The following is a 25,645-nucleotide window of genomic DNA, read 5'->3' on the forward strand; positions in this document are numbered from 1 at the left end:
TGGGCTAAGTAACATGTCATTATCCCTTTGATACTTGGGATACTCTTATCTCCCAGTAAGTTGTTTGATAAGAATAATATAACAGTGGTCTACAGTCAGTGAAAATTTACAAGCCCCTGTGGTGTAAGCAATTTCAGAAGCCAGTAAAACCAAATAACTGACACGAACAGCTTGGCAATAGTATTTACTGTCATTTATTTTAAAACAAAAGAAGAAGATACATGGACAGTCTTATTTTTTCTAATGCTAAACATAAGTCACAGATGCAGAGAGGAAATATGATTCCATCATGAATAATAAAACAAACTTTGCAAGTTCTACACTGTAGCTACAATTATGGTTGTTCCCCACTATCAGCCCATAACTGGATGTACAATTTCAAATGTCCTAGGACTATTGCAACTTCCATCCCTTCAAAAATTCCAAAGACTTGGTTTCTTATTAAAATTCCATGCTTATATGCTTCATATTTCTTATGACTTCACCTGTTATGTCACCCTCACTCTTGATAGAAGCTTATTTGGATAATGTCTGGAAGCAAAGCATTCCCCCGCTGAAAATGGTTAGGGATGGAGGCACTCTGTCAGTACCTGACAGGTGTAAATTTTTTAATGTATGAGCAGTATATGAAAATACAAATCACCACGGAGAGCCAGCCTAAAGCAGACTGAAAAGCTGTCATAAGCAATTTTCAAAAAGCATGACTTATTTGGTTCCCTTTCAGGGGGAACAACTCCACAGGCATAAATTTGTGAATGGTACTTGACAATCTTAACAAGTCCTCCTCTCTCCCAGCTTACTGTATGGCCAGTATGTGAGGTGGACATTTTGCTCACCTGTATTCTGAGACCAAGGGAGAATTGACACGATAACTGAGAAGGGCTTGAGCCACCTTACGTACTTGAGACACACATCAGGGAACAGATTAAATAACCTCACAATCTGGGACATTTTGAAGCAATTTATTTGCCTGCAGATTATTTGTGGACCCTCCTGATAACATCAATTCACTGAGTGTCATAACACTGGGAGGAATGGTAGCATCTGGGAAATGGACCCCTCCCCCAACCACTAGTTTATAAGCCCTAACATTGTAAGATTTTTTTTTTTTTTTTGGCCCTGGGTTTATTGAAAAATCTTTACTAACTGAATAGCTTTCTCCTTGGTGTGAAAAGGCTGACTTTAGCAAAGGAGTGCATGATGGGCGAGTCACTTCTAATTGAATAAGTGTCAAGGTCAAAAACCAACAAGTGATGAAGATGAGGAAGCCCTGGAGTGATGTTTGTTTCAAATCATATTATATCTTTTATAGTAGCACAGGGCTTTAGGGAGACTATGTAAAATTGAAAAAATGGGAAAGTTATAGTATAGCTTTATGTTATAGATTTTATATCCACTAAAATAAAGAAACCTGTATTTTGTGATTCTTAATAAAATTAGGCCATATAAAATGTACTGATATCAGAATTCTTGAGAATTTAATGCTTAGGGATGAATTAAATCATGAATATGTCCTGAAGGATTTGCTTTGATTAAAGAGTAGAATAAAAGCTTTGGTTCCGTAATTCCAGATCCCCCAGTAGCTTCTGCTGATGTTCTCCTAGGACAGTGGTTCTCAAACTACTTCAATCATGACCCAGAGAAGGAAAAGATTATTCACTGGGACTCAGTATACACAGAGATATATCATACACCCACAACTTAAATATTATTCTAAAAAGACCCACTCCTATTTTCTGTGATGCTCTTTGATACTTTATTCTATTTCAATATTTCATTTCAAAGACTGGTTATATCACAATAACTTGACGGCACAGCTTGCCAGTGGTTCACCGAAAGCTATTTGAAATGCGTTGTACCTAAAGCCTCCTTATTCCCAAAATGTCCTCTGTGTGTTCCTCTTGTTGGATCTATGTTCACACCATTATTCCTTCCAGAATGCCCTCCCTTTACGTAAGTCCTAATCATCATAGAAGTTACCAAGAAAGAGAACTATCTATCACCTATTGAATAGTTGTAAGATTAATGGCGTATGGTCAGAAAATCCAGGAACACTGGAGCCTTATCCTTTACCGGCCATTTCTTTCAGCAAGATTCCTAATGGAGCTACAGGAATTGCAAAAGAACAGTTTACTATTAGCTGTGGCTTTAACACCAAACCACAAGATGAGGTAGCACGGATTGTGTAAAAAAATCCCTTTATCTAACTTTAGAGTTAGCCTGTAAACAAGAATCAAGGCAATACACTTAGTCACTGAATTCTACTAGCATGTGCTATATGCATTCATTCAAAATTCATTCAGATGTATTGTGTGCCTGCAGTGCCCTGGGCATCGTGTATTTACTGTGATAATACTAGGATAATGGTCTCCTTACCACCAGTAACTGTGGCATGAAAACACTCTCTATTCTACTAAATCCTTTCAGCTCCTCTCTGGTTCCTTCACTGAGTGCTTATCTTAATTGATAGGATTTACCATATAGTAAGTAGCACTTTGCCCTCTTTTTAAATCATGTTAGATTCTTGTAGTTGTATACAACACCTAGCACAATAATGGTTATGTAACAATTATTTTCTTTTCAACACTATAATTGGTCTGAGGCTAATAATTGTTTGTTGGGTAAATGCATGAACATATTAGATTCATTTAAAAGGCTTACTTCATTGTCATGGCTATTTGTAACTGTGGTGTAACCCAGTTAGTTGTAGTAAGTATTACATATTTGGAAAACTGAATAGTGGGATGCCTACTCCTAATTAAAAAAGAAAAGTGGGAGCTTCCCTGGTGGCGCAATGGTTGAGAGTCTGCCTGCCGATGCAGGGGACACGGGTTCGTGCCCCGGTCCGGGAAGATCCCACATGCCGCAGAGTGGCTGGACCCGTGAGCCATGGCCACTGAGCCTGCGCGTCCGGAGCCCGTGCTCCGCAACGGGAGAGGCCACAGCAGTGACAGGCCCGCATACCGCAAAAAAAAGAAAAAAGAAAAGTGGGCTTCCAAGGGTCTAGGAGCTCTTCTGGTATGGAAATGGTGGCTTTTCTGATTATGTGTCGCTGTGTAACCGAATGCTTATCCTAGAATAGAAATGGTAACTATACAGGTAGTTATATAATAAGTCCTCCAAACTTAGTGGCTTACCACAGCAACCATTTTATTATATGTCATGATTTTGCTGGGCTAAGAATTCAGACAAGACCTGAAGAGTGAATGTTCTCTTTCTATTGGGTTAACTAAGATTATGTAGTGATATCTGGCTGGAAGATGGGCTGATCTGGAGGACCTAAGACCACTTCACTCCCATGTCTGGTGCCTTAGCCAGAGTGGTCATGTGGCTGGGCTCAGCTAGGACTGATAAACAGGGACCTACATGTGGCATCTTTACAGTGACAGTTTTAGGGCAGCCACATTTCTTATGTAGCAGATCAGGAGACTCCCAAAGACAGTGTTCCAAGAGTGAGTCTTCTGAGAGGAATAAGTGGAAGCTGTAAGACTTCATATAATCTTGACTTAGAAATCCCTGAAAATGCTATCTCTGCCTTCTAAGAGCAGTGTATTGTTTTATTGTTATTATTATTATTAAACAACAAATTTCTCCAAAAGGTAGCAGCTTAAAACTACAAGCATTATTTTCTCACTCTTTCTGTAGTTCAGGAATCTGGCCGCAGTTTAGCTGCCTGATTCTGGTTTGGGGTCTCTTGAGATTGCAGCCAAGCTCTTGGCCAAAGCTGCAGTCTCACCTGAAGACTGAACTCGGGAGGTTTTGCTTCCAATGTCACTCACATGGTTGTTGGCAGGCCTTAGCTCCTCACTGACTGATGACCAAGCACTTCACTTCCTTACCAGTGGGCTTCACTACAGGTTGCCTGAGTGACTTCATGATGTGGCCGCTGACTTCCCCCAGAGCAAGTGATCTGAGAGAGAGAGAGAGAGAGAGGGAGAGAGAGAGAGAGAGATGCACCCAAACCAGAAGCTATGGTCTTTTGTGACCTAATTTAAGAGTGGCATAGCATCAGTTCTGCCATATTCTACCCATTAGAAGCGAATTAGTAAATTCGGCCCACACCCAAGGGGAGGTATAATACACTCCACCTCTTGAAGGGAGGAGTATCAAGAAATGTTTGTAACCACCACAGTCCACTTTCTGGATGTAAATTTATTCACATTGCGCCCACAAGCAAAATACACTCACTTCTCCCAAGGCCCCCCAAGTGCTTCAAAGCAACAGCTCTAAATTCAGAATCTCATCATCTAAATCAAGTCTAGGTATAGATGAATCTCCTCCACTATGGATCTTAAACAAAGCTTCTTGAATACAGTTCCTCTCAATATGTAGATCTACAAAACTAAAGAGGCAAGTTATCTGCTCCCCACACATCCAAAATACAATAGTATCACAGGTATCAGGTAACTGATATAGACATTCCTGTTCAAAAAATGGGGGAAATGGGCGACATAAAGGAGTCGCTGATCCACAGCAATTCCAAAATTCCTTGATTAGGTCTCAAGGTCTGGGAATGAGTCTTCATAGCTCTCAGCTCCACTTTCGGGCTCTGAGTCATCCTTCATTTTTCCTGCAAGTTAGTAGATGGCTGCAGCTGAGTAGTTTTCTTTGCCTGATTCCAGCAAGCAGAACTTTGGAGTCAAAAAGTCATATTCCATTTTGTGCTATCTCTCTGTCCGTTTCAGTCTAAGCTGATGATGTATCCAAATATATAATTATTTCAAAACTTTGTGAATCTTACTGGTGTCTACTCTGTTAGACAAAAGCTACACTCAAAATTATCTTTGAGATAAACCCTCCTTTACTTTGTGAACACTGAGGAACAACTACACCCTTAATATTTCTAGAAGTCTTGTTTAGTTGGAAGAGTGGGCACATCCCTGCTCTTTTTAGAGGCCTTTTGCTTGACTGGATAGTACATTGAGGCAATATCTCACAGGGATAGCCTTTGCTTCACCTTTGGACCAGGTTTTCTTGGCAGTACCCTGGATTTCATCTTTTCTCAGAAGTCTTCTCTTAATTTTAGTATCATGTGCCATATGAAAATGGTAAGAATTCTCAAAACTATCAATTCCCATCTCCTTTTAACAGTCCTTCCTTTAGTTCATCTTTATACTTTTGCAATTTACTCTAAGCGGGAATAAGAAACCACAAAGCAACTTTAACACTTTGCTTGGACATGCCTTTAACTAGACCACCCAGTTTATTAGATAATTCATTTATTTCCACGCTACTGAAGGTAACAGGGTTGCTACACTTTACTGCCACTACATAACAAGGATCTCCTTTTCTCCAATTTCCAGTAACATTTACTTCACTTTGCTGCAAATCCTCCCCTACAGTCCTATCAAACACCACGAGACAGTTTTTTTAAGGCACTTTAGGCTCTTACTACACCCTCCTAAAAGCTCACTGCATGGTCTCAGTGCTGCCTCCACATTTGAGTTTGCTTTTCATGGCAGCACTCCACCTCCAGGCACCAAAATCTGTATTAGTTTTCTATTGTTATGTAAAAAAAAACCCAAATCTAGCGACTTCTCTGGTGGCGCACAGTGGTTGAGAATTTGTCTGCCAATACAGGGAACGAGGGTTCAAGCCCTGTGTCCGGGAAGATTCCACATGCCGCGGAGCAAGTAAGCCCGTGTGCCACAACTGCTGAAGCACACGCACCACAACTACTGAAGCCCACATGCCTAGAGCCCTTGCTCCACAACAAGAGAAGCCACCGCAATAAGAAGCACGTGCACCACAACAAAGAGTAGCCCCCGCTCGCCTCAACTAGAGAAAGCTCACACGCAGCAATGAAGACCCAACACAGCCAAAGATAAATAAATAAAATAAACAAATTTATTTTTAAAAACCCCAGATTTTATCAGTTAAAAACAGCAAACAAAAAATAAATAAATAAATTCTAAAGAGACCTAAAAAAAAAAACAACAAACATTTATTATCTTACAGTCTTTGTGGGTCAAGAATTCAGAAGCAACATAGCTGGCTGTTTTCTGGCCCAAAGTCTCTTGTGAGGTTACAGTCATGGAGTTGGCAGGGCTGCAGTGTCATCAGAAAGCTGTCCTGGGGAAGATCTACTTCCCAGCTCGCCTTTGTAAGTAAATGAAAAAGTTCTTTATGTCCATGGAATTTTCCATTGTCTATTCATATGCTATCCTAGAGAATCTAGGACATATTTTAAAACAGTTACAAAATAGAGTGCTCAGTGAGAAAGTCAGGTAATTGAGAGTAAGTTTGAGGGTCAGTCTTACTAATGTTATTTTATGAAGCATACTAATTAGAAATCATTACAGTGTAATATCAATAAAAACTGCACAAATACGGTTTTTATGATAATTAGTTTTTACTCTTTTGCTCATGTGAGGCAGTTTTAAAGTGGCATGTGTAATTTGGCAGGTATATACATTCTACTAGTAAGCAATAAATGCTTGTTTTAAAGTACCTTTTTTTTGGCAAGTTCTACTTTTAAATCACTCTCATATTTGATTTTGTTAATTGAACGACTTTGTGGTAAAATAACAAACTCAAGAAACATTTGAATCACTTTATTATCTTTCTTCTTCCTTCACCTTGGATAAAGTTGTGATTTCTAAGGGTGTGTTTAGCTTTGTACTCTACTGTATCTTCATCCTATTTTCAATCCCCAAATAGGCACAACAAAGGATTCTTTCTTTGTTCCATGCTTATAAATGACTGGCAAAATGAGTACATCTTCTGAAAGCAATTTCTACTATTATAACAAGCTGGAATCAAAATGGCCAATCAATAATAAGCCAACCCTTATTAACTTGCACTAAATTATTTTCATTTGGCAGATAAAATAACCACTTTTCTGCTCTTAATTAGACTTTGGTCTAATAGGATTGACAAGTCAAGCTGGGGGAAAAATGCTGTGTTTAATTATTTTAGAATTCAGTAGTTTTTAATAGATTCAGTTTTGAGAAAGTGCCAGAGAAACTTGAAGAACCCGCATTTTGTTTTCCAGGTTACTGCCGCTCTTAAAAACAAAAACAACTCTAGCTGACGGACATTTTAAAATTCTGCTATTATATATTGATCTCTATGCCCTTACAGAATTTCGAGTATTCTTTTTTTACATCTTTATTGGAGTATAATTTCTTTACAATGGTGTGTTAGTTCCTGCTTTATAACAAAGTGAATCAGTTATACATATACATATGTTCCCATATCTCTTCCCTCTTGCGTCTCTCTCCCTCCCACCCTCCCTATCCCACCCCTCCAGGCGGTCACAAAGCACTGAGCTGATCTCCCTGTGCTATGCGGCTGCTTCCCACTAGCTATGTACCTTACGTTTGGTAGTGTATATATGTCCATGCCACTCTCTCGCTTTGTCACAGCTTATCCTTCCCCCTCCCCATATCCTCAAGTCCATTCTCTAGTAAGTCTGTGTCTTTATTCGATTATTATTAAAAAGTGGTAGTTTATTTTATAAGCCACTTATATTCTCTTTTTACTCCTTTATTACATGAATATAAGTTATTCTGTCCCTTTGGACTATATCTTATGGTTAAACGGTACACAAAATGACCACTTAGAGAAAAGACGTATATGGTAAAAAAAAAAAACACAAGCTTTAGAGCCATAAATACTCAAATTCAAATCCTAACTCAGCTGCCAACTAGCTGGGTGACGTTGAGCATGTTATTAACCATGTCTGTGCCTCAGAGATGATGTAAAGAGTGGAGGTATAAATATAATTCTTCTAGCAAAGTACCTGGTACATAAGATATGATCTGTGAATTTTGGGTTTTATTATCAACACTATTACTCCTCTGTTCTTAATATGACACTGAATTTTAAAATATACCCATGTTGGCAAAACCCCTTTGCTTCCCAAAACAGGTCGCCCCAGGTCCCAAGTCTGGCTGGCATCAAGAAAGAGTGAGTTAAGCAGTCATGAGACTAGAGATTTAAATTAGGTCAGATAGAACTTTTAATAACAGAAGGTGACTGGGAAACTACAGGATTTGCTGAAGGTGTCATAAAGGGTGGGATAGTAGGACAAAGTATATGTGAAGTCAGTGATTGGAGAAAAATAACTATTTCAAATTTGGGAAGGAAGTAAAGGGAGAGAAATAAGAAGAACCTAGATCTGTTGTTCCTTTTCTAAGAAAATCTTAGACCACCATGTGAAGAAATGAACAGATCAAATCATAACAAAAAGATGCATGATGTCTTGAGCTGTTCTAATTTGAATCAAGAATTATAATGACTTACAAATGCCCTAAGCTATAACTTTTGTATAACTTCCAGTTAGTAAACTTTTTGTGCTTTTGTCAAATATCAAACGTTATATACTAGTTTAATTTATATTGAAATTGAAGCCTAGTCAATTTCCCAGGGGGTTAGAAATTCAAAGATATAGAGTTTTCTCCCCATTTATTTCATACAAGTAAATTACAATATGAAAGTATTTATTCCAGAAATTACAACAGTGTCTGACACATAAGGTACTCAGTAAGTATTTTTTGGTTGCATGAAAGTTGACTTAACTAGTTTGAGAATCTTCCTTTACTGTCCTAATTCTAAAGTAATTTTTTTAAGTTAAACTCAAAGAGACTATTTTCATCTCATCTGCACCAATGTATCCATAAAACATTCTCAGCTATAAAACAAGCAGTTGCAAAGACAAGCTCTTTCAGTATTTTTCCTTATTTGCATTATGTTTAATGTTTTGAGTCATTAGGTCTTAGGAAAAAGTAGAAAACAAGAAAGGTACAAAAATAAAGTGTTTATTATATGTACTAGTATATATAATATACCTACTATAATAGTATTATATATAGTATATATAATGTTATGTAATATACATAATATATATCAGTATATACAAGAATACTGATATTTTATTTGATCTGTTAAAACTTATGAATTGTTTTTAGTACACAAATAATGCTGTTTGATTGTCAAAAATAAAACTGACCAAGGTATGTAAAAAGAAGAAAGGAAAAACTATCATCATTAAAAAAAAAATTACTGTTAACAGATGTTATAATGTAAAAACGTAGGCTCACATAAGAATGATAAAAGAATATCAAAATTTAAATGGTAAATTGTGTCCCTTTATCCTGTTTCTTATTTCTTCTGCCTATTTTACTAACTTTTGACAGTCATCTTCCTGGTTTTTTTCAATGCTATACACTTAAATTTTTACGGATCTGTAGGTTTTTAAAATTATTCCAGCCCATGGTGATATACGATATTAATATCAACAGAAGAGGAAAAAAAGCAATAATTTCTCCCTTGCATTCCTTTCTTAATTGTTCCGTGGGCCTTTCAGTTTTAGGGTAAAATCCATTTATTCCTGTTTGGGTAGAGTCTTCAGCTCCCTCAGCCTAAAAATGCAGATTCCGTGCATCCTAAAAGGACCCGGCAAAGAGGAGGAGGTGAGGCAGGGCAGAGGAATAGAAGGTCCTGGCCCCCTGTGCCAGCTTCATATGTAAAATGGCACTCTCTTTTAAACTGGAGCTATTGTGCAACTTCTCTAAAGGGATATTGGAGCAGCCTTCAGTTATGAAGCTGTTATCAGATAACTCAGGTTCTGGTTGCAAGACTCTGAGAGCAATACACAGATACATTCTCTTTGTTTCTATATCTACTGAATCTGCTGTTTTCTGGCAGCTATTTTTCCCCCTGCTGTGCATTTAACTTAAATCTGACAGAAACCATAGATGAATTTTGTAATAGACACTGTTGGTACCTAAGTCCCAGAAAGGCATTTTGGATAGGCTAATATCAGCAAAATTTTAGTGGGTAATCAGGAAATGATATAGAAAACATGTAATTGGCCTTCATGTGAAATAGTTGACTAACACTCTTCTGATGAGCCTTCAGATTCATCTAAATCTGAATAATTGGTCTTAAGTGATTTGCAACACATTCGAGAAACTGTCAAGGGTGTGCTCTGGGCAGAAGGCATACTTTAGAAATTAAGACCTCATGGGTTTTTTGGGGTTTTTTTTTTTCCGTTTGAAAATATATTATTATGTGTTCTGTTTTGTTCTGGGACTGTAACACAGCCCTAAAATGTTTACAGCTTTCAACCAGAGGTAGAGATGGGGGGGTGAGGGAGGGGTGTAGCCAGGGGGAGATAACTTCATAAAACTTCCCTAGTGCATCATTTTATCCTTTCTTACAGTGAAATCTAAACTAATCCTCACTGAAAAATAATTTCATTAAGACCTGTTCTATAAAAGTGTCTTTAGGAACAGATGTTCCTTTACAAGTAGTATAAAACGATTTTTTAATAAAACTGTCTGAGAAGCTAAAATAGTTCTGAAGAAATATAGCTTCTTGGTTAAAATTATGCCTTCTTTGATTTACTTGCATCTATATCTTTTGTGTTTTTGAGGTAGATCTAAACCTGACTGTAATTAGGCTTCTTTTTTTATTGCATTTTTGAGATTCTGGATTCTATAGTAGAGTTGGCTTTCACATCTATTTAGGATATAAGCATTTAAAAAAATTCTTCCTAAGGACTTAAATGTGTACACTTGAAAAAGGTAGCTAGCCATAATGTGCTTTAGGTGTAGTAAAAATCCACTTACTGGCAATTCAGATTTTCTATGTAAATGGTAAAAGTTTGTCCTTATAATTACTTGGATCTGCTTGCTAGACAAATTTAAATTGTCGATGAAGCCATAGATTGTTATCAACTTAACACTTTGCATGCTTATAGCCAAACAAATAAATACACAATTTCCCTTATTCAGGAAACATTTCATGAATGTCTACTGAGAACTAAGGGAAGCTGTTTGAAATGGAAAGCTTCTCTCCAGTAGCTCGTGGTAATAACATCAGTTTCTCTAACATCTGTAATAAACACATTTCAGTTGTTTCTTTAACTTGCCCTTATATTGTGCCATGTGCTAAACTGATTAGTTTTATTATGAATGTGTAACTTACAAAATGCTTTCTTTACATGCATTCACTGTCCATTAGTCATCCCATCAGAAATCTCAGACTGTCCCTCAGCTTCTTTCTCCTTTGACTCAGCTTTCTTTACTGAGACAGATTGTTGCCTTCACAGGGCTTCTTAAATCCATCCCCTCTTTGCCACTCCCACTCCCCACTGTTCGGTAGGCTCTCCTCATACCTTATCTAGCTTGTTCTAATAACCTCTTTATGGATTATGTCCTCCAGTCTCTTCAGTATGGCAAGAATTTCTCCTTGCCTGCATAAGTTTCCAAGCATGCTACTTTCCTTAATACCAACTGCATTATCTGCAAGATGAAGTCCAAAGTCTATAGGCTATCACAAAATGACTCTGTCTCTGATTTTCATCTTAAATCTAATCTCCTAAAGTTCTTCCCAAACTATGCTTCAGCCAGAAACAGTCCACCCTCTTCACTTTTTGAAACCTTAAATTCCTCAGGGCTCTTGCACATTTTGTGCCCTTCAACTATGGGGCTATTCCTCCTTTCTCTCTCATGTAAAAAATTCTCTGCACCCTTTGAGGTCAGTATATAAGTCTTATGCCCAGTGGATGGGCCCCTCCCGTATTACTACAGTCCTAACTTCTTCCCATTCCTCTCACCCTGGGGCATCAAAAGTATTTGAATTTATTGAGCACTAATACTCTCTCAAAAATCAGAATTGTCAATGATTTTGATCACCAGGGATTATTCAGAGATGAAAAGATTATTTTCTATTTTGTATAAGAAAAACATTAACAGAAAATACTAAGCCCTTTGAGGGCAGGGTCAATATCTTATGTATTACTTATCTTTGCCCATTACAGCACTATTCACAATAACCAAGGTATGGAAACAACCTAAGTGTCCGTCAATGGATGAATGGATCAAGAAAATGTGAGATAGATTAGATAGATAGATAGATAGACACACACAGGGATATTATTCAGCCTTTAAAAAGAAAGAAATCCTTTCATTTGCCACAATATGGATGAACCTGGAGGGCATTATGCTAACTGAAATAAGCCAGACAAAAAAGATAAATAATGCATGGTATCACTTACACATGGAATCTAAAGACAAAATCCAGCTCATAGAAACAGAGAGTAGAAAAACAGTTGCCAGGGGATGGGGGAGTGAGGGAGCTAGAAAGAATTTGGTAAAATAGTACAAACTTTAAACTCCAAGATGAATAAGGTCTCAGGATCTAACGTATAACATGGTGACTATGGTTTGTAATATTTAATTGAAATTTGTTAAGAGAGTAAATCTTAAATGTTCTCACCAAAGAAGATTTTTAAATGGTAAATATGTGAGGTGATAGATGTGTTAATTAACTTGATGGGGGAAATCCTTTCATAATGTATACATATTTAAATCATCATGTATACTTTAAATATCTTACAGTTTTATTTGTCAATTATATTTCAATAAAACTGAAAAATAGATAGTGGTATCGGATCTGACCTTCCATGTGTTCTTCTATCTACCTATTATCTGCTGAGCACTCCTCATTCTGACCTGGTTTTCAGTTGACAGTTTAGGTGAGTCATCGTTCCTAATATCCTCATTCAATGTGATGGACCATTTCAGGTGTAGCTCTCTTTCATTTACTTCTCTGCTGCTCTTCAAAGACTTCTTTTAAAATGCATTGTCTAGTTTATGATTTTTCCCCCCTGTTTACTGTCTGTCACATCCCCAAGATTAAACTTTTGAAATTTAAATGGCAAGAATGTATTCTTTAATTTTTTTTTCAACTTCTTGACCTACTACTGTATCATTCCTTCCTAGAATAAAAAAAGGGAGTTCTCCACATTAATTGAAAGGTGGGGGCAACAAAGAGTTACAAGGGGTTGAGTATGCAAAGAACTCAAGAGTATGCAAACTGTTGAGTATGCAAAGAATATTTTGATATTTTAAAATATCCTACACCACAAAGAAAACAATACATGAAAAGACTTGGAGGCAAAAGAACTCATGTACTAATCAGGAACCTAAAAAATAGTTCAATTGGCCACTCATATGTCTACTTTGGAGAAATGTCTATTCCAGTCCTTTGCCCTTTTAAGTTGAGTTGTTTTATCTTTTTGTTGTTGAGTTGTAAGTGCCCTTTATATATTCTAGATACTAGACCTTGTCAAATATATGATTTTCCACACACACACAAAAAAGTTCAATCTTACCAGAGTTTAGAGAAAACACATCCTGAAGTGACCAAGAATAAGACTGAAATGTTAGTGAAATTTGGATCATGAATGGTCTTGCATGCTGTTTAAGATGATTAAACTGTGTCTTGAAGGCAATGGAGAAGCATTAGAATGTTTAAAGTAGAGAAGTGATGACCTGACCAGATTTATGCTTTATAAAGATTAATTTGTTGCCTTATAGAGTCTGTATTGGACAGTGAGACTGAGTCTATCATGATCTACCATGATCTAGGAAAGATCATGAAGGCCTTGGACTAGGATAGAAGAATTGAGCAATATGAGAGATTTTAATTTGATGGTATGAATAGCACTTGGTAACTGATTGAATGTAGAGAGTGAGGCAAGGAGAGGTAACACAGATGACACCCCAGTTCTAGGATGGGCAGTTGGGTGAATGGTGTTACCTTTTTTTTAGGTTTAAAAAAGATGGGTTTTATTTCTTTCAAAGTACACGTTTATGGCTAAAAAATTGAAATATATGACAAGGTTTGTAGTGAAAAAGAGGAGTCCCATTGTCTATCTCATCCCCACATCCCAGACCTCTACACATTTCTTCTGATATTTACCTCCATGTTCCTAAATACTTTGCTTATATTGCTGCACATTGGTTTTTCAATTTTGGGGGAAATCTATTGATTGCATACTGTGAAAGGCCAGGATTTAACCTCTTTGACGTATTCATGTACCAGCCCAAACCCCACCAGCTCTACACATAGAAAAACTTTGTTTTCTCCATCTTCTGAGGGTTATCACAATTTTCAGATAAACCAAAGCAAATAAAATGCAACAAAATACAATAGTCATCGTATTATAAACCTACCATTTTGTAGTATAGAAGACAGCTATTGGTATGGGAAATGGTAAGGGCAAGGAAGAGAAATTCAATTAATTCAAGAGTTCAAGATGGAACATATTAAATTTGAAGTGTCTTTTTGGTCATCCCAGTAGAAATCCCAATAGAAACACCCAGTAGACCATTGGCTATGTTGGTTTGGAGCTCTGAGTAGAAATCTGTAGAGAGAGAGATTTGTTTGTTATTAGCATGTACAAATAAAAAATTGAATTTCCTGTGATTCAGGTTAATTGAAATTTGTAATAGCAAACAGTTTGCCTAAATTGTGGTTTATTTAGACTTCTGTTTTATTTTAAATCTCTACTGTAGATTAATAAATTTGATTAAAACTAATTAGTACGATACGATCAGAAACATGACATACTATCATTACTTGCTTAAGTTTCCTCCATATAAGAAAAAAATGTTGAATGTGGCATTTTTTCTTAGCTTAAGATGAATTAAAATTAGTTTTGTTTTGGATCTCTCTGCTTAAGATTATAAAATGTCATAAAACCAGTGTTGGGCATCTCTGGAGAATTTGGATAGGAACTTGAAGATGAGTTGCTACTACATGTGAAGAATGTGATCTTTGGTATCCATTCCTGTGGAATTTCACCTATAAAACATTGAATGGATGTAAAATTCAATCTAACTGCTGTTCCCTTTGAGTGATGATACATTCTTCAGAAAAACTAAAATACAAGTGTTAGATAAGTCTAACAGAGTATTCCTGAGTAAGAATACTAAAGCTCTGCATTTCCAGAATGTCTTTTGAGAGCAAAGTTATATTTAGCAAGAAGAAAAGAAAATGAGGAAATGAAGCAGTTGAAAAGAAAAAAATCAAAGTTTACTTGTGGCAGCAGGGTAGCTCCCTTCATCTTGACCAAGCTATTATGATGTCCTTAATTTGTTGTTTTGATATGAAATTATGGTTTTACACTCACCCCGGGTAACTCATCTTAAAAATACCAGCATGTAAACCTCTCATGGCCAAAATGCCGAGTGTAAAGCCAAAAGTTAAGAAGAGACACGTCAACTAGAAAAATTACCTTTTAAAATATTTTCTTTAAAAAGACTATTTTCATCTGAAAATGTTATTTTATTTTCTGTATGTGTGACAACAAAAAAATAAAAGAGAAAAATGCAACCCCTACTTCATCTTCACAGTGTGAATATTGTACTGACAAGAAATGCTACAACCTTTAGATGATGCAAAACTGCCTGATTTGTGAGCCTCGTTCCTCCTAATGAGTTGTGTGTTGTGATGCAGAACTTATATTCCCCACAGACCCTGTATTCTAAGAACCATTAATTTATCTTCTGTGAATTAACACTGCCTTTGTTAATGGTACAGTGTCCAGCCCTTGGCAAAGTCCTCATCCACTTGGGAAAAAAACTGGGCTAAAATATCTCAGCTTGGTTTTAGGTTAGTACTTTGGACCAGAGTAGACTCACCCAGCAAGAAAACCCTTCTTTTCTTTATATGAAAGCTTCTAAGTTCTGTGATATAACAGGAGCCTGTAGTAAGCAGAGAGCTATTTGATGCTGAATTCTGAGCAAAGGGTTCTTTGTGGGAAGGTCTGTCAAATAGCAGAGTTACCATGGCAACCCTGGCTAGATAACCCATTTGGGAAAATACTTGTAGGACCTAACACTCTATCATCTGTCATTCAATAATTTCATGTTCATAATAACTAGGAAATCAATGGCTGTCCTCTGAGACAGTTTGTGGAAAGGGCAGGCATGCTATTGGCAGCGCACAGCTTACATCTGCGTCTACTTTGTGTCTACTTACATTTGTGATTCTCGTGCCAGGTTAGGAGTGTGAGAAAGAACTTGTTTGTTTGGCCTGGCACAAAGATTAAAGGCAGGCTCAGTTTTGCAATCTAATTACAACTGTACTGTTTAAATATACAAAAGAGAAAGAACCAATGACATATTAACAAAGCCTTTGCTAGACTATTAGGAAGTAAGGTTCATCTAATATTAACGTTTTACATTTTAAAATTCTGCAAGAAAAGATGAGTCCAAGTTATCACGTGACTGGCATGAACAAATTCGTTAATGTAAAAGACATTTTTCTTATCTTAGCTTTCTAATTAAACCGCTTATCATTGTAGAAGCTGTGTTACCTGGCTGTTAGGTACAGAATACAAAGTGATATAGAAAAGTAATTAAAATTCTTAAAATGCAGCCCGTTGGCTTTACATACAATTAGTTTTTAGAGTGTGAGGTTTAATAATAAGGCCAGTTAGCTGAGTAAAGAAATATACAGTTAATAATTACCTTGACAGTATTTATCAACTGGATAAAATGACAGGAATAATTTTAGTAGATGGATATTATAAACAAGAAAGCATGATGAACTGAGACCATGAAGTGAATAGAAGAATTAAGCATTTTGTATTCTATGAAGAAAGGGATATTTCACATTCATGGAAACTTTTGGAAGATACTGATTTGCACATATGAAAAACTGAGTGTTTTCAACTTAGAAGAATTTTGAAATATAAAGATAAAGCTGTTTGTAAATTGCTTTCTTTTCAGCACAACAGGTTTTTATTTTAAGCCATTTCCAGTGAAGTACTGCTATCATATGGGGAGCTGTGATTCTGTAAGTTTACAGATTCAAGTTTTGTCAAACTGGGAGTATGGGAGCTGATTAAAACATCATCTTTTCAACATAAGAGATGAAGTCTTTGAAAGTGAACATGGTATTTTATCCAAAGGAGGAGTACTTCTCTAAGGAGCTGTGCTGAATATGAGCACATAAAACGGAAAGATTATAAGACCCTTTTAATCGAAATCTGAGGTTTACTGAAGACTTTTTAAGTCAGAATTTTATACATTTTTCCCCATAAGCAATCTGGTATCTTTTGGAACTTTCAAAGATCTATTGAGCAAATTTACTGTTTGCTTATCTCTTTCTCTTCCTTCTTTCTCACTCTTGAACTTTCTTCCCTTATTCTATCTCTCCATATTTTCTCTCATTATTACTTTTGAGACTGAAGAATATTCATTTCTATTATTGGTGCTTGCTTAATTGAAAAATGAAAACCTATGGTAGCTTTACTCGAAAAAATTCAGCAAATAAATGTTCCAAGCTACTTGAGTACATGAATGGAATCCAAGTGGTATCAAAAACAAGCTATTTATATTATGCAATAAATTTTGACTTCAAATAGTTTTCCATTTAAAAGGGAACGGACATGTGGACACAGCAGGGGAAAGGGAGAGTGGGACGAACTGGGAGATTAGGATTGACATATATACAATACCTTGTGTAAAATAGATAGCTAGTGGGAACTTGCTGTATAGCACAGGGAGCTCAGCTTGCTGCTCTGTGATGACCTAGATGGGTGGGGGTGGGGGGAGAGGTCCAAGACGGAGGGAATATACGTATACATACAGCTGATTCACTTCACTGTATAGCAGAAACTAACACAACGTTGTAAAGCAACTATACTCCAATTAGAAAAAAAGAGAGGGTTGATTATATTTCTAAATGTAAGAATAGAGATAAAAAGTGGAAATCTACAAACAATAAATGCTGGAGAGGGTGTGGAGAAAAGGGACCCCTCTTGCACTTTGGTGGGAATGTAAATTGATACAGCCACTACGGAGAACAGCAAGGAGGTTCCTTAAAAAACTAAAAATAGAACTACCATATGACCCAGCAATCCCACTACTGGGCATATATCCTGAGAAAATCATAATTCAAAAAGAGTCATGTACCACAATGTTCATTGCAGCTCTATTTACAATAGCCAGGACATGGAAGCAACCTAAGTGTCCTTCGACAGATGAATGGATAAAGAAGATGTGGCACATATATACAATGGAATATTACTCAGCCATAAAAAGAAACAAAACTGAGCTATTTGTAGTGAGGTGGGTAGACCTAGAGTCTGTCATACAGAGTGAAGTAAGTCAGAAAGAGAAAAACAAATACCGTATGCTAACACATATATATGGAATCTTGGAAAAAAAAAAAAGGTTCTGATGAACCTAGGGGCAGGACAGGAATAAAGACGCAGATGTAGATAAGGACTTGAGGACATGGGGAGGGGGAAGGGCAAGCTGGGACGAAGTGAGAGAGTAGCATTTACATATATACACTACCAAATGTAAAATAGATAGCTAGTGGAAAGCAGCTGCATCACACAGGGAGATCAGCTCTGTACTTTGTGACCACCTAGAGGGGTGGGATAGGGAGGGTGGGAGGGAGATGCAAGAGGGAGGGGATATAGGGATATATGTATAGGTATAGCTGATTCACTTTGTTGTACAGCAGAAATTAACACAACATTGTAAAGTAATTGTACTCCAATAAAGATGTTAAAAAAAAAGTGGTACATATATACAATGGAATATTACTCAGCCATAAAAAAGAACAAAATAATGCCATTTGCAGCAACATGGATGGACCTAGAGATTCTCATACTGAGTGAAGTAAGTCAGACAAAGAAAGACAAATATCATATGATATTGCTTATATGTGAAATCAAAAAAAAATGGTACAAGTGAACTTATTTACAAAACAGAAATAGAGTCACAGATGTAGAAAACAAATTTATGGTTACCAAGGGGGGGGGAATAAATTGGGAGATTGGGACTGACATATACACACTACTATATATAAAATTGATAACTAACTAAGAACCTACTGTATCACACAGGGAAATCTACTCAATATTCTGTAATGACCTATATGGGAAAAGAATAAAAAAAGAGTGGATATATGTATAACTCATTCACTTTGCTATAGAGCAGAAACTAACACAACATTGTAAATTAACTATACTCCAATAAAAATTAATTTAAAAAAGAAATATAATAAAAGTTGAAATTAGTAATATTAAAAAGAATCATCTATAGCCTTTATATAAAGGGACTTACCATGCTTTTGTTTTAGGAAATACATTTTAAATACCTCTTATTTTTTAAAAGAATGTTAAAGTCTATGTTATTTTGTTATTTCTATATTCATTTGTTTAGTACATCTGTTGAGTACTAAACTCAGGTCCCCAGGCACCTGGCTGAGTGCAGAAGTTACCAATAAACAAGATTTCTATCCTGAAGTACTTCTCAGTCCATTGGGGAAAAAGAGAAGTAGACAGGGATTCATAGGGTGCTATGGGAGCACTGATGAAAAGTGTTCCTTCTATTATTCTTAGACACATTTATTCCCCTTACTGTAGAATTTATTTATATGATGTCATTTCTGACCTTTTTTTTTTTTGGTGTTTCAATTATTTACCACCTTATAAATGAGGATTCAGAAATATCAACATGTGAAAAGTTCCTTGGTATTCCCAGTAAGATTCACATATTTAAAAGGATATTTTTCAATATTCTCAGTGAAACTCAGAGACAACCAGTATTAACATATGTATTAATTTTATAGGGCTGTCTTCACAAAATACTACCAATTGGGTAGTTTAAAACAACAGAAATTTGTTACCTCCTAGTTTTGGAAACCAAAAGTCTGAAGTCAGGGTGTCAGCTTAGCCATGTTCTTACTGAAGCCTCCGAGGAAGGAGCCTTCCTTGCCTCTTCTAGCTTTTGGTAGAGTCTCGTAATTCCTTAGCTTGTCACAGCATAACTCCAATCTCCACCTCCGTCTTCACATGCTTTCTCCCTGTGTCTTTACATGACTGTCTTCTCCTCAGGACACCAGTCGTATTGGATTAGGGACCCACTCTACCCGATCTTAACTGATTACATCTGCAATGACCCTATCTCCAAATAAGGTCACATTCTGAGGTACTGGGGGCTAGGACTTCAATATAGTTTTGGGGGGGACACAATTCAACCCATAACAGTGTAAAAACTTCCACTTCAACTTTCTACCTTCTTGAGAAAATTAAACACTGTAAAAATGTGAACAATGACACATGTTTTCTTTCAGACTAATACTCTTTTTTCATGTTTTGTTGGGCATGATAATGTACAGCCTTCTTTAGTGTTTTTGCTTGAAAACTATAAGCATAAGACTTCCTAAAAACCCTCTATTTTCTCATATCCTGGAAAATACATACACACACATAATTAAAAAGATAAAAATGGCTATTCTGAAACTTCTGCCTAATAACTCAGCCTTTAAATACAATCCACTATTTGGAATTCTTTATCATAGGCAGATATAGTTAACATATCTAGTGCTACACCATTTTACTATTGAGTCTTCTGATGCATTCTTGGCCTAGCCTGAAGTGAAATGCTAAAATGTTGTCATATTCGTAATTTAATTGATACAGACTTTTCTTTAGCATTTAGGAGGTCAGGAAGTGTATTCTCTTTGGTATCCTGTCTAGGAGGAAGAATGCTGCAGTGAGATGTAAAGGAAGACTGATTTAACTTGGAATTCTGTTATGGCTTAATGGCTCTGACTGTTGAATCTCTCTTGGCCTTAATTTCCTCATCTTTAAAGAAGAGAAGGCTGTTGTCAGGATTAAATGACTTAACGTGAGAAAGTGCCTCTTTCACTGTTGCCCATAGAAGCTACCTGGGAAAGGGTTGGTCATATCCGGTTGGAAATGTCATGCAAGGGGAGCCTATGCTCTCCCAAACTAATGCCTAGAAAGTGAGAACAAAAAAAACCAGTGTTACCCCCTGATGTAAGTACAGCTATCCTATCTGCAGCACCAGTCTTCCTTTCTAGCCCCACTTCCTACATCTTCCCATTTAAGACAGAAACTTGAAGATGAAGTAGAAAGATGGCAGTCCCACATGCCACATTAGAGATACACTACCTCCCCTGGTGTTTCTCTATTTTTAGTCATGGGTCAGATTAGTAAAACTCACACCTGTGAATGAGAAATAGCATTGATCAGACTGACTTCTCTCACTGGCTGACAAAAAATCAATCGATTCCTCATTTATTGGGCACTCATCAACCAAAGCACAGACATTGCATCATGGTGTTGACTTTTTAGCATGTTAAAGAACTTGGAGCGTAAGCAAATTCTGGCTTATTTTATTCTATTCGTTTATTACTTCACTAGATACTGCTTAATTGAAGCAGGAATGCTATTTCAAGTAAAAGACATCAAAAGACATTTATTTAAACCTAGTTAATTCTTCACAAGGCCCTATAGGTAAACAAAATAGAGTAGCTATGTCCTTCTAGTTTCACTTTCTTCCCCTATTAATTCCAGTTCTTAATGCGATCAGCAGCTTTTCTCCCAGGTTATAATAGCTCAGAGGAACTCTGCTGGTTAACAGGAGACAAAGAAGTTGAGGAGAAAGGTTAGAAAAGAAGGCCAAGAGCCTAAGATCTCAAGCTAGTCCAATATCTGCTATTCGTTTCTCTATGATCTTTGGTAAGACAAGTTATCTCTCTGGGGGAGTTTCTTTAGCTTTAAAATAAAGAGATTGCTTTAGACCAACTTTAATCAATATCTCTAGGGTTATAGTTCCCTCACTGAAAATCTAATAATTCCTACAGATATTTCCCACCATATCTGGGTATACAAAAATACAATTTTATGTGTAATGTAGCAATCACAGAAGACCCCCTTGAACCACATATATGGGCATACCTGGCTTCCATTCCCAAGGTCCTGTTATGGTCCAAATGACTGCTTCATCTCCAGTCATCATGTCCACTTTATTTCTGCTGGAAAGATGGCAGGAAGGAGAAAGGGATGATGAAGAAAAATGAACAAAGGGTATGAGGCAGCAGTGATTTTAGGAAGGTTGCTGAGAATTGCCATATGACATGTCACTTACATAGCATTGATCAGAAACGTGGCTGCCCTTGAGAAATGTCTTTTGGGTAATCATGTACCAAGTTAGAAGTTGGAAGTTCTTTTACTTTGGAAGAAGAGATGTGTGATAGCAAATGACAACTAGCAGTCTCTGTTGTAGAGATAACATAGATACATACTGAGTGAACAAACAAAAAAGAGGAAAAACAAGACATTGTGTAAGAAAGGAAATGTAATCAGAATATACCACATGGCTCGGCTATGATATATATGTGAAGTAATGACTAAATATTGACTTAAATAAAGAATGTGATATAACAATTAATATCAGAGAGTTGGAAGGGGAGTAAAGAGTTAAATATTCATTGTTCATTGTAAAATATCAAAACATAGTATCTAAAACTTAAAAATCTAGAAGTAAGAGCTTAGTTAGGAAGATAAGTATTAATTAAGTTTCCACAAAAGTAATTAAAACTATGATAACTTCCATGGTGGAAAAATATAGAATGCTACGGTGATGTCTAACTGACAATAATCTCATTTTGAGCCTAAGGAAGGGTGTCCCAGAAGACACTGTGAGATGAGTAGGTATTCATGAGACAAAGAAAAGGGGTTTTCATTCAGGACTGGCATAGTCAAAGTCCTGAGGTTGCGGGGAACAGGGCAGAGCACACTTGAAGACTTGAATGAAGGCTATGACTGAAGAGAACAGCAAGAACTGAGAAGGGAAAAGCATAGAGTTAATCATGCTGGGCCTTGCAAAACACTGTTATGGATTTAGGTATTTAGCCTTAAGACACCAGGAATTTACTGAAGCCTTAAGGTAAGGATGTGGTCTGATCCAGTTTGTATTTTAAAATCTACCTGTATTACAGATGAACTATGGAAGCTGTGCGAGCTGTTGGAGGAGGCAGGGTGTATGCAATAGGGCCAGTTTTGCACAGTTCAGATGATGATAATTTCACCTTGGTTGGTTGCAGTAAAAAGTGTAGACATGACATGTACCACAATGTTCATTGCAGCTCTATTTACAATAGCCAGGACATGGAAGCAACCTAAGTGTCCTTTGACAGATGAATGGATAAAGAAGATGTGGCACATATATACAATGGAATATTACTCAGCCATAAAAAGAAACAAAATTAAGTTATTTGTAGTGAGGTGGATGGACCTAGAGTCTGTCATACAGAGTGAAGTAATTCAGAAAGAGAAAAACAAATACTGTATGCTAACACATATCTATAGAATCTTAAAAAAAACAAAAGGTTATGAAGAATCTAGGGGCAGGACAGGAATAAAGATGCAGATGTTGAGAATGGACTTGAGGACAAGGGGAGGGGGAACAGTAAGCTGGGATGAAGTGAGAGAGTGGCATGGATGTATACACACTACCAAATGTAAAATAGATAGCTAGTGGGAAGCAGCTGCATCACACAGGGAGATCAGCTCCGTGCTTTGTGACCACCTAGAGGGGTGGGATAGGGAGGGAGGGAGGGAGATGCAAGAGGGAGGAGATATGGGGATATATGTATATGTATAGCTGATGCACTTTGTTATAGAGCAGAAACTAGCACACCATTATAAAGAAATTATACTCCAATAAGGATGTTAAAAAAAAAAAAAAAAGAAAAATGACATGAGAGTAGAGCTGAGAGATATTCAGAAGGAAAAGTCAATGGGACTTTCTTCATATGTACGTGAAGAAAACTGTAAAATTTAGTTACTGGTTTGGAACTTTGCCTTTTCTTCCTAGAGTCCAGCAGTATACACAGCCCACATACAAATAAAAGTTCAATGAATAAATATCTTAGCCTGTATATAGGAAAATATTGACAACCATCAAATTTGTAAAAGCTAACATCCTTTGTCGTAAAGCATCCAACATTTTTGGTGAAATTTCAACTTTGTGAAAGTATTGTTAAGTATAGATATGCTTTTTTTATGTATTTAAAGGAAGAAATCGGCTACCTAGTGGTAGATAAAACACAGTTATTTGGAAATGAGGAATTGTGTCCAGAAGACATGTTTTACCATAGCAACCTTAACACTGAGTTACAGTATGTCTTTCAGTTTTACAAAGGGTCATTTATCATGGGAGGAATTTGTTGAAAATGTCACATTTTACTATCTGCTTAGATAATCAAGATCTTGACTCTCGAAATAGAATTATTCTAAGTTTTGTCTATTTTCATGCTTGCAAGTATAATATGTGTATACTTTACATTCGTTTTAAATTTTAAGTAGATTGAAAGAGACTAAGTCTGGCTGGCAGACACGGGACCTAGAAGCAAAGCCATTATTTTAGTTTTCTGCTAAGACTTTACAACTGTATGACTGATGGAGACCCAAATATTTCCTCTGAGATTGACAAATATATTTTTCCTAAGCTAAGCCATTAAAATTTGAGAGTTTAAACATAGTATAAATTGGAAAAGAAGATTTGAATTAAAAATGCAAACAAATGTACTAGATTTATTTTCGTAGTTACTCCTGCTTCTTCCACATACTTATATATTCCTATAGTTTAAAGTTTGGTAACTAAGTTTTTATTTTAGAGACGCATTTTTCTTCTGTTGAAAATGAGAGAATCTTTTTCTTTTTTTCTGAAAACCAAGAATGGCAAAAGAGGGACTTTCTTTCTGATTAAAAGCATTTTTTTTTTTTTTTTTTTTTTACTTTTCTCAACATGTATTTTTTTTTAATATATATACAACTAGAAATTTGGACAGATTTAGCAACCGGAGAGGGTTACAATGCCTGGAATGAATTGTTTTTCTTCCCTGGGTAAATATTCTAACTGGTCTGAAGGTGTGTGTTGGATCAGGCCTTTTATATTGTAACAGCTCTAGAAGTTGAGTCCAAATACGTGCAAACTTTTCCCAAAACACTACCATAATACCCTTACCTAAAAGCATCCTGTGCCTTGATGTTTAAACTTACTGATAAAAGCAATCTTCTTAGTCTGTTCTGGACTGCTGTAACAGAATACCATAGACTAAGTGGCTTAAAAACAACAGAAATTTATTTCTTACAGTTCTGGAGGCTGGGAAGTCCAAGATCAAGACACCGACAGATTTGGTGTCTGGTAAAGCCCACTTCCTGGTTCATAGATGCTGTCTTCTCCCTGTGTCCTTAAATGGTGGACTAGCTCTCTGGGATCTCTTTTACAAGGCAAAGATCCCTCTCATGAGAGTTCCGCCCTCATGACCTAATAACCTCCCAAAGGCCCCCATCACCAAATTCCAACACTTTGCACTTAGGTTTCAGCATGTGAATTTGGGGGGTTGGTAGAAACATTCAGTATCTAAAGAATGTGTTCTAAAAGAAACTGCAATTTGACTTCCTGCCCTATAAACTTGTTTTGTCGTTTAATAAAAACAAGCGAGGATGCAACTTCTTTATCGCTTTCAGAGACAGAATATCAAGATGAATGCTATAGCCCAACCAAGGACGAGTTCCAAATATTCTTACTTGGAAAAGAAACTGCCATATTTCCTTAATTCTAAAGACACACAATTTTTAAATGTTTTAACGTTTTAAAAATGGTAAACAGGCCTGTAATTCATACATGCCTTTAACGTTGTTGTATTTCCTTTCCTCCCCACACCAAAAATAAGCTGATGTTAAATTAGTGGTTATTTTATAGGCAATGCCATCTTTGACCACAGGAAATTTGGCAAGTGCCATTGTCAACACAAACTGAATAACACTGGCTACTTTCATGGAAAGCAATTGGCAAAACATTGACAAGGCTAATAGTTTAAGAGATTTATGTATGATGTTCTTGCTTAATTTGGCCACTGTTTTAGTTTCACACACTTCATTCAATCATGCATTAGTACATACTGTGTATCTGTTACGTGCCAGACAGTATTCAAGATGCCAGAAAGGCGGAGACGGTGTTTGTCCTCCAAGATGTTACAACCCAGCAGGCAAGTAAGGAGGTAA

General features: G+C 36.6%; 1 protein-coding gene and 1 long non-coding RNA gene across 2 annotated transcripts in view; one reads left to right on the forward strand and one right to left on the reverse strand.

Moving 5' to 3' along the window:
* Nucleotides 1-25,645, forward strand: part of PDZRN4 (PDZ domain containing ring finger 4) — a 374,709-nt gene that overhangs the window by 184,153 nt on the left and 164,911 nt on the right. The gene's annotated exons all lie outside the window — the stretch shown is intronic.
* Nucleotides 14,093-24,894, reverse strand: LOC137202814 (uncharacterized). Its single transcript, XR_010932794.1, has 3 exons — nucleotides 24,730-24,894; nucleotides 21,530-21,606; nucleotides 14,093-14,161 (listed from the first exon to the last, which is right to left on the reverse strand). It is a non-coding gene; the product is annotated as an uncharacterized lncRNA (long non-coding RNA).

This window comes from Pseudorca crassidens, chromosome 11 (genome assembly GCF_039906515.1).
Source record: "Pseudorca crassidens isolate mPseCra1 chromosome 11, mPseCra1.hap1, whole genome shotgun sequence".
NCBI classification, from domain to species: Eukaryota; Metazoa; Chordata; class Mammalia; order Artiodactyla; family Delphinidae; genus Pseudorca; species Pseudorca crassidens.